The sequence below is a fragment of the Procambarus clarkii genome, chromosome 46 (assembly GCF_040958095.1).
Source record: "Procambarus clarkii isolate CNS0578487 chromosome 46, FALCON_Pclarkii_2.0, whole genome shotgun sequence".
Lineage (NCBI taxonomy): Eukaryota > Metazoa > Arthropoda > Malacostraca > Decapoda > Cambaridae > Procambarus > Procambarus clarkii.
In genome coordinates this window covers 13,068,479-13,079,394 of record NC_091195.1, presented here as the reverse complement: position 1 = coordinate 13,079,394, position 10,916 = coordinate 13,068,479, and positions in this window count along the sequence as shown.

Sequence of the window (10,916 nt, the reverse complement as noted above, 5' to 3'; positions counted from 1 at the left end):
CCGAGTACCTGTGAATATTATTCCCAGCTCACACGCCACCGTTAGAGCAGTACTGGACACAAGGCAATGCACAACAAGATTGTGGCTCACGACTGAGCCACAATCACATCAGCTGAGAACTGGAGGGAGGATCGCCGGCGCGGTGGGTCTGGGGCTCCCCCCTTCTCCCTCCTGAGGAAGGGGAAGCTGCGCAGACATGCTTGTTTGCTCGTTCTCAATTGGCATGGTCTGTCCACTTGTTAGTCTTCCTTCGTTGTTTTAACTAAAATAGGGATTTGTTTTGAGGTGTTTAGCTTTCTGGGTGCCTGGCCCAGTCGATAGCAGACAGAATGCTCCTAATCCCATGTGCAATTCTATAGGTCATTGCTCCTCGTGCCTCTCTGAGGGGCAAGGTTCTGGCTTGTGGTCCCTGGACCACGAACCAGAACCACGAACCTAGAACTCCATAAACACTGACTGACGCCAAAGTCTAATAATATACATATCCACCTGGATATCTTCGGGGAGCTGAAGGGCTCCCCCCGTCCCCCAGAAATATATGTAGCTGGTGTTATTTAGCAACGATAGTATTACAGAAGACCCCTGACTGATAAAAAACAGGATTCTGATAACAGCAGGATTGTTGTGATAATTTGCACTGTGCGTAGTATTGTGGGAGGAGTAATGTTGAGGAGTAATGTTTAAACCTCCGCTGCCTTGCGGCCATACCCTTTTTTGGGAAGGCTTCAGGAGTCAACCTCGAGGAAAAATCCGGAGTTGGAGCCCCTAAGGCAGTTCGTTGTTGACGTCGACCTCGTTCTGGCAGCTCCTGCGACGTTGCTGGAACCATGCGTATTGGCATTTGCCTTTCTATTGGATAATTTCAGCAACGTGGAGAGGGGGGACCTGCTGCATGGGTAACAGCTTCTCCTCCATATCTACCTACCCAGGCTTTGCGCCCTGGAGAGGACACTCCAGCTTCGCCTCACAGCGTCGAACCAACACGGGAAGCGACAGTCTACCGGTTTTAAGTCTTCTGCTCGGTTGGCGAAGAGTGTGACGCCAGGGGTTGCTTCCGACGGTGGGAGGGGTCATCGCGCCCCACTGGGCAGCTACCGCCCGCCTCAAGCTGGGCAAACCCCAGCCAATAAGGTGTTGCTTCGCCACGGTCCGTTAACCTCACTGGGTGCGTGGGGCTTAGGGTGAAAACTGACAAGCGGCCCGACAACTTTGCACCAAGCAATACCAAACCAAAGAAGAAAATATCAACTGCCCTAAAGCTGGGCACATGGAACGTCAGGACACTGACACCAGGTTTCTCTGACGACCTGCAAGAAATCAATGACGCCCGAAAAACAGCAATCATCGATAGGGAGCTGAGCAAGCTGCAGATGGATATTGTTGCTCTCCAAGAGACCAGGCTCCCAGGATCAGGATCTGTGAGAGAGAGGACCTTCTCTTTCTTCTGGCAAGGAAAACCTCCAGATGAGACCAGAGAACATGGTGTGGGATTTGCCGTCAGGAATGCACTGTTGGGACACATTATGCCACCGACTTCTCCAGCAGAGGCAAAGGAAAAATTCTACGATGACCTCAACAGAGTCATAGCGAGAATCCCTGTAAAGGAGCCACTGTTCATCCTCGGCGACTTCAACGCCAGAGTGGGTGCCGAGCACAACATTTGGCCCACTTGCCTGGGTCAATTCGGCATAGGAAGAATGAATGAGAACGGGCAACGTCTGCTAGAACTCTGCTGCCTTCATGGTCTTTGTGTCACCAACACGTTCTTCGGCACAAAGCCTCAACACCGAGTATCTTGGAGACACCCCAGATCCAAGCACTGGCACCAGCTTGACCTGATTCTTACCAGGCGTGCAAGTGCAAGTCTACCCAGCGTCAAGATTACGCGTAGCTACCAGAGTGCTGTCTGTGACACCGACCACTCCCTGGTATGTAGCAGGGTCAAGATGCAACCAAAGAAGATTCATCACTCAAAAAAGGTGGGCAGACCTCGCATCGACACCACCAAGACCCGCAACCAGGACAAGGTGGAAGATTTTGCACACGTGCTCGAGGAAGCTCTCCCTGGCCCAGCTGGGGTCACTGCCTGTAAAAGATGGGAGCACTTCAGAGACGCTGTGTTCAACGCTACCATTTCCACCTTTGGCAAGAAGACCAGCAGGTTGGCAGACTGGTTCGAGGCTCACTCGGAAGAGATGACACCTGTAATCGAAGAGAAGAGAAACGCCTTGGCAACCTACAAAGCCTGCCCAAGTCAGCGCAACTTACAGATCCTTCGGGCCGTCCGCTGCAAAGTGCAGCAGAGCGCCAGGCGATGTGCCAACAACTATTGGCTCCAGCTTTGCTCCCAGATACAGACTGCAGCGGATACAGGCAATGTAAGGGGAATGTATGACGGCATCAAGCAGACCCTCGGCCCAATCCAGAGGAAGACCGCTCCTCTGAAATCTGCCACTGGCGAGGTGATTCAGGACCAGACACTGCAGCTGAAGCGCTGGGTCGAGCACTACTCTGAGCTATATGCCAGGGACAATGTGGTCACCGAAGATGCCCTGAGCGCCATTGAGTGTCTGCCTGTGTTAATGGAGCTCGACAGTGAACCGACCCTGGAAGAACTCAGCGATGCCCTAGACTCCCTTGCTTCTGGTAAAGCTCCTGGCAAAGATGGCATTCCTGCTGAGACCCTGAAGTACTGCAGAGGTAGCCTGCTCATGGAGCTGCATGAAATTCTCTGCCTCTGCTGGGAAGAAGGAGAGGTGCCACAGGACATGAGGGATGCCAACATCGTCACACTGTATAAGAATAAAGGTGACAGGGGCGACTGCAACAACTACCGTGGAATCTCCCTCCTCAGTATTGTTGGAAAGCTGTTTGCTCGAGTCGCATTGAAGAGGCTCCAAGTACTTGCAGAAAGAGTCTATCCAGAATCACAATGCGGATTCAGAGCTGGCAGGTCCACCATCGACATGGTCTTTTCCCTCAGACAACTGCAGGAGAAATGCAGGGAACAGAAGCAGCCACTCTTTGTAGCCTTCATAGATCTGACGAAGGCCTTCGACCTCGTCAGCAGGGATGGCCTGTTCAAGATCCTCCCCAAGATCGGATGCCCACCCAGGCTCCTCAGCATCATCAGATCTTTCCATGAGAACATGAGGGGCACCGTGGTCTTTGATGGCCTAACATCAGACGCCTTTGACATCCGAAGTGGAGTAAAGCAGGGCTGCGTACTGGCTCCAACCCTATTCGGGATTTTCTTCGCAGTTATGCTGCGGCACGCCTTCGGATCTGTCACGGAAGACATTTACCTCCGGACCAGGTCGGATGGAAAGCTCTTTAACCTCGCCAGGCTGAGAGCCAAGACAAAGGTTCGGCTGAGGTGTCTGCGCGACTTCCTCTTTGCCGACGACGCAGCAGTCACTGCCCACTCGGCTGAAGACCTCCAACGGCTCATAACCCGCTTCAGCGAGGCCTCTCAGGCTTTTGGACTCGCCATCAGTCTGAAGAAAACACAAGTCATGGGACAAGGAGTGGACTCCCCACCTGACATCGGCATCTCTGATTCCAAACTGGAAGTCGTTCACGACTTCGTGTACCTGGGCTCCACAATCTCTGATTCCCTCTCTCTTGATACGGAGCTAAACAAACGCATCGGTAAGGCATCTACTACCATGTCCAGACTGACAAAGAGAGTGTGGACCAACAATAGGCTAACTGAGTATACTAAGATTCAGGTTTACAGAACCTGTGTCCTGAGCACTCTCCTTTATGGCAGTGAGTCTTGGACACTCCGCGCCCGTCAGGAAAGACAGCTGAATGCCTACCACATGCGCTGCCTTCGACACATCTTGGACATCACCTGGCAGGACAAGGTGACAAACAACAACGTCTTGGGGAGAGCAAGAATCACCAGCATGTACACAATGCTGAAACAGAGACGAATGCGCTGGCTCGGGCACGTTGTGCGAATGGGCGACGGCAGGATCCCCAAGGATCTCCTGTACGGAGAGCTGATGCAGGGAAAGCGTCCAACAGGCAAGCCCCAGCTATGGTACAAAGACGTATGCAAGAGGGACCTGAAAGCCTCCGTGGTGAAGTGGTAAGACACTCGCCTGGCGTTCCGCGAGCGCTATGTCATGGGTTCGTATCCTGGCCGGGGAGGATTTACTGGGCGCAATTCCTTAACTGTAGCCTCTGTTTAACGCAACAGTAAAATGTGTACTTGGATGAAAAAACGATTCTTCGCGGCAGGGGATCGTATTCCAGGGACCTGCCCGAAACGCTACGCGTACTAGTGGCTGTACAAGAATGTAACAACTCTTGTATATATCAAAAAAAAAAAAAAAAAAAAAATGGACGTCGATCTAGCTATATGGGAGACACTGGCTGCAGACCGTTCAGCCTGGAGGCAGTCTGTTCAAAGAGGTCTCTCCAAGTTCGAGGAGTCACTTGCCAAGGAATCGGAGGCAAAGAGACAGAGAAGGAAAGCCGGTAGCCAGGAAGACAGACCAGAATCGGACTTCGTTTGTGCTCGGTGTGGGATGGACTGCCACTCTCGGATTGGCCTCATCAGTCACACCAGACGCTGCACCAGAATTGACAACTAGGGCGCAACTCCATAGTCTCCCGAGACTGAAGGATGCCTACTACTAATGTTGAGGGAGGGAGGGAGGTTGTTGTCAGCCGAATCTGTGTACTCACCAAGTTGTACTCACCTAGTTGTGCTTGCGGGGGGAGGGGGTTGACCTCTGGCTCACTGGTCTCGCCTCTCAACTATCACTCAACTGATGTACAGATTCCTAAGCCTACTAGGCTCTACCATATCTACATTTGAAACTGTGTATGGAGTCAGCCTCCACCACATCACTGCCTAATGCATTCCATTTGTTAACTACTCTGACACTGAAAAAGTTCTTTCTAACGACCCTGTGGCTCATTTGGGTATTCAGTTTACACCTGTATCCCCTTGTTTGCGTACCCCTTGTGTTAAACAGTTTATCTTTATCTACTTTATCAATACGTCTGAGAATTTTGTAGGTGGTAATCATGTCGCCCCTTACTCTTCTGTTTTCCAGTGTCATGAGGTGCATTTCTCGCAGCCTTTCCTCGTAACTCATGTCTCTTAGTTCTGGGACTAGCCTTGTGGCATACCTCTGAACTTTTCCTAGCCTCTTCTTATTCTTGACATGGTACGGGCTCCACCTGTATATGTGTGGCCACCTGTTACTGTCTGCACTCACCATACCAGCTTAGTAGTTCACTATGGTGAACACATATGTAGATACTTATTTATAATGTGAATATATAGTGTAATAATATCAAAAGGAGTGTTGGGAGAAGCCATTTTGGTGAAGGAGGTGGCGTCATCTGCATGACTTATCATGCTGTATAAGGGTGGCCACTATGCTCTTTGGGCACTATACCAGCTTAGTTAAACAGTTATGGAGAACAAAACATGAAGAAACTTATTATAATATAGATAGGTTATATATATAACGAAACAAGTCACAACTAAAAAGCTAAACAATCCTTGGCTTACAAAGGGGGACCTATCTTGAGGTTGTCTTGAGATGATTTCGGGGTTTTAGTGTCCCCGCGGCCCGGTCCTCGACCAGGCCTCCACCCCCAGGAAGCAGCCCGTGACAGCTAACTAACACCCAGGTACCTATTTACTGCTAGGTAACAGCTTAATACTTAAATCTATTAATAAAAAACATGACCTTGAAAAGAAGTATAGGTTAGGTATCGTCTCCAAAGAACTTTCAAAGAATTACTCATCATAACTATCTAAAATAATTAGAAGAGCCAAAATTAAATACTATGAAGATAAATTTACTCAAACAAAGGGCAACATCAAGAAAACATGGAGCACAATTTCACATATATTGGGATCCAAAAAGATTTTAAATAACAAACCAATAATCCTGTCCAATAACGATGGTCTGCTTTCAGCCTCTGATACTGCTATTGAATTCAATAGGTTCTTCTCATCCATTAGGTCATCCCTTGCTAATGATATTCCATCTTCCAGTATTAATGTTCAGGACTATCTTACAGGTAACTACCCACAGTCTCTGTACCTAACGCCCGCTAGTTCCACTGATGTAAATGAGGTAATCCTTTCCCTTAAGACCAAGTCTAGTGCCCTTGCGGAGATACCAACTCTAATCTACAAAAAATCCTCCAGATCTTTGACCCCTGCCATTGCATTGCTCTACAACAAGTCACTTGAACTCCAATCTTTTCCAGATATTCTAAAAAAAAAACAGCGAGGGTAACCCCAATCCATAAATGTGGTGATCTCATTGATGTCAACAACTTCAGACCCATATCAATTCTGCCAAACTTGTCAAAAATATTTGAAAAACTAATCTACAAGCAGCTTTACTCTTATCTAGACGCTCTTGTCAATATGGCTTCAGACCCAAAAAAAGCATTAACGATGCACTTATTAGTATGATTAACTTGATACATACAGCTCTTGATAAAAATGAGTTCCCTGTTGGGTTATTTGTGAACCTACGTAAGGCTTTGGACACTATTAACCACCAAAACCTTCTCTTAAACTACATCATTATGGAGTCAGAGGTCACTCCCTGCAATACCTTCAGTCCTACCTTAATGACAGGCAACAGTATGTTTCTGTGAATAATTCCATTTCTCCGACACTACCTGTAAACATTGGTGTTCCACAGGGCAGCATACTTGGCCCTCTCCTGCTTCTCATCTATATTAATGATCTTCCAAATGCCTCTCAACACCTCTAACCAATCTTATTTGCTGATGACACAACTTTCATTTACTCCAGTTCTGACCCTCTTGCTCTAAATGTCACTGTGAATACTGAACTAAATAAAGTCCATCTTTGGCTAACTGCTAACAAACTCACCTTTAACACTGACAAAACTTTCTATATTTTGTTTGGTAATAAATCCTCAAATGAAATTAATCTAAGAATAAACAATATACAAATCAGTAGTAGAGTTGATGGTAAATTCCTTGTTGTCCTCATCGATAACAAGCTGAATTTCCAGGGACACATTCTAAATATTGCAAAAAAAGTTTCTAAAACTTTTGGCATTCTTTCTAAGATTAGATATGATGTTCCTTGCCCTGCCCTGGTGACGCTCTATTACTCTCTCATCTATCCTTACCTCAACTATGGTATTTGTGCTTGGGGTTCTACTACCCAAAATCATTTACGTCCTCTAATTACCCAACACAAAGCTGCTATTAGAACAATATCTAACTCTGGCCCCAGACACCACTCGGTATCCTTACTCAAATCTCTGAATATGTTAGATATTAAGTCACCGCACATCCTCTCTTGTGTACTCTATATATTTAAAACTCTGAATTGTAATATCAATCCTGACTTTCAACGCTTCCTAGAAGGTTGTTACAGAACTCATATGGGCACCACACAAGAAACAAATAGAGTTTTGATATTCCATGAGTACGACTTAATCAAACTAGGGATGCTCTACAAATCAAGGGACCCAGAATGTGGAATGACCTTCCCAATCATGTCAAAGAATGTACTTCTCTCAACCAGTTTAAGATGAAAACTCAGTACTACCTGATTAACTCCATGTAACCTACCTTACTTCTAAATGTCAACTCATGTCTTACTATTATTTAAAAAAATAAATGCTGTTTGTTGACCAACTTTTATGTTGGTTATTTTCAACCATGTTCCACCCTTTTTTTAATCTTTTATCATTTTTTTTCTTTCAACGCAATTTATACTTTAAGCTCAATTACTATTAAGTTTTAGTATAAGTGTCTTTTTTTCCCACCTCATCTTGCCCGAAACGCTATGCGTACAAATGGCTTTAGGTATTGTATGTACTACCTCTATCTTTAAATCAAACAGAATGTTTGTACTGTAACTCTGCAACTATGTATGTACTTTTTCTAAATAAATTATTATTATTATATAACAGCAAAACTATTTTTTTATTGTTTTATAAGCATAATAAATGATCACTAATATGATCACAATACTTTTGAGTATAGCTTGACACCTGCTTGATGGGGGTTCTAGGAGTTTTTCTACTCCCCAAGCCTGGCCCAAGGCCAGGCTTCACATGTTAGAGTTTGGTCCACCAGGCTGTTGCTTGGAGCGGCCCACATACCCACATATCCCCCACAGTCCGGTTGGTCCAGCACTCCTTGAAGAACACTATCTAGTCTTTTGAAGATGTCCACGGTTGTTCCGGCAATATGTCTTAGTCTCATTCTGAAGATGTTGAACAACCGTGGACCTCTGATCTTTATACAGTGTTCTCAGATTGTGCCTATGGCACCCCTGCTTTTCACTGGTTCTATTCTTTATTTTCTTACAAATCGCTCACACCAGTATGTTGTAATTTTACTGTGAAGATTTGGGACCTGTCCCTCTAGTATTTTCCACTTGTATATTATTTTATCTTTCTCTCGTCTCCTTTCTATTAAATACATTTGGAGAGTTTTGAGATGATCCCAATAATTTAGGTGCTTTATCGTGTCTATGTATGCCGCATATGTTCTCTATTTTATAAATTAAATTGCTTCTTGTTATGAGTTTGGGGCTGCTATGGGGGGTATAGAGTATTATGGAGAAGGGACAACAGCTAGAATCAAGATGTATCAGAGTTAGTGGCACAAATAGGCCCGGCCCCCAAGGAACATAGGTTCCTGTTTATGCTTTAAGGTTTTAGAACAGATCTGTCGTCTGGGATACAATCATCTATGCCACTTCAACGGGAGTAATGGATACACCTCAAAAACTAACTTATTTATTAACCCTCTTAACAACCCCCATATACATTAAATAACAATAACAGTAACTACTTTACCACACTATATAATGTTAAAAGCCTTGGTCCACATAAGCAGGATACAAGGTTTTACAATTAGGACAAGCTAGGGTAAAGTCTACTGGTAGAGAACTCTAAAGCTTGAAGCAGCTTGGGGTAGTGAGTGTCAGGAGACATATTTTTCCTGCTCTCTCGTGCACTGAATGAAGTACGAAATTGCATTGTGCACCAGTGATGTGCACCGTGATTCAACTTTCTGAATATAACTTTTCCACAGTCGTGTTGGGTGTCGTTGGACAGCCCGTGACATTTGCTAGCCATTGATGTCATTCTGATCGCTGTTTCAGGTCTGTGAAGGAAATTACAGGAGGGAGTTGATTTCAGGGAAATTTTTGTACAAGTCAAGTGTAGAGAGGGAGGTATGGGGGGTTAACGGTTGTAGACCACCCCCCCTATCACGTGTCCACCTCGTGACAGAGGGGGTTGGCGTCGCGAGGAAGGTGCGCCATTGGCCAAGGCACCTGGGCCTCAGGAATGCTGAACCGTGATTGATCAAGACGCTGAGGGGTGCCACATGGTACCCCAGGGGCAGTCTTGGCGGGAAAAAATATTCTTACCTAGAACGTTGCTATGAGAGAACGTACTTTTCCGTGCTAGGCCAAGCATTGGGAAATACTGAGCTAACAGAACTGCTGTTCAGCTTGTGACCACAGCATCGCCTAAAAATGCCAAAATATACTTGTTCATGCTATTATGTAGCGATGATATTATTACAGAAGACCCCTGACTGATAAAACTGACCAGGGTTCTGATAACAGCAGGATTGTGGTGATATTTAGCTCTGTGCGCCATGGAGGGAGGAATAATGCTGTGGGAGGGAGGGTGGTGGCGATGTCTTCTGACTGTGTGTGGCCACCTTATATTGACTGCACTCAGCAAACCAGCTTAGTGGTTCGCTATGGTGAACACAAATGTAGATACTTATATATAACGTGTGTATAGAGGGTATAACCAGCAAGAGAAGGTTTGGAGCCGCCATTTTAGTGAGGGCTGTGGTGTCGTCTGCATGACGCCACTGTGCAGACGACGGTGTTGTTTACTGGTTACCATGATGGTCTTTGGGCACCATACCAATTTATTTGTACAAGTATGGTGAATAAAACAGGTAGATATTTATATATAATGTGTGTATATAGCGTAATAACACCACACAGTATTGTTGGAGGAGAAATATTAGTGCGTCTGGCCTTGAGGGCAGCAGCCATCAGCTGTGTGAGGTCCTACGTCTTTGTGCCTTTACTCACCATACAAGCTTAGATGTACAGTTATGGTGAACAAAACATGTAGATACTTATATATAACGTCTGTATATAGTGAATTATAGCAAAAACAGTATTGTGGGAGGAGAATGTGGGTGAGTCAGATGACTTGAGGGAGGGCGGGAGTGGCTGGCTGGTACACGGCGGTCACTCCTCGTTACTTTTTGACTCATAATAGCTACTTAGTGGTTCGTTATAGTGAACAAAACATGCAGATACTTATATATAACCTGTGCTTATAGTGTAATAACCGACAAAGTATTTGTTCACTGATTGATGAACATAATTGAATCAACAATATGCACACCATATTTTTGAGTACAGCAATGGTTCACTCATTTTATTATATAAATATATCAAACTACACACTATTGAATAATATTACAGTAAAATATCTAAGAAAAATCAATCAGAGACATTGAAATAATTAGGTAATTATCTCTTTGTGACAACTCCGGCCTGACAGCTGGCGAGCAACAGACCGCCTGGGACGCACGCTGAGTCAGCGCCTATAATTTGCCAGACTTCCCCGCCCTATAGCGGGTAATATATGCCACTTACGATTTTTTTATTATTTTTCCCGTGATCAGTGAACACAAATTAACAGGTTAGGAAGCAAAAATAATTTTTTTTTTTCAAAATGACATGCGCCTGTGGGGATGACAGGATATTAAACCCCGAGCATGTTAAGGGTTAAGATAATCATTTTGCAGAACAACTGCAAAAAAGTGAGTAAGGTATTAGAACAATACTGTGTACTATATTTAATTACATGACATTGCCAAATATTGCATTCCTG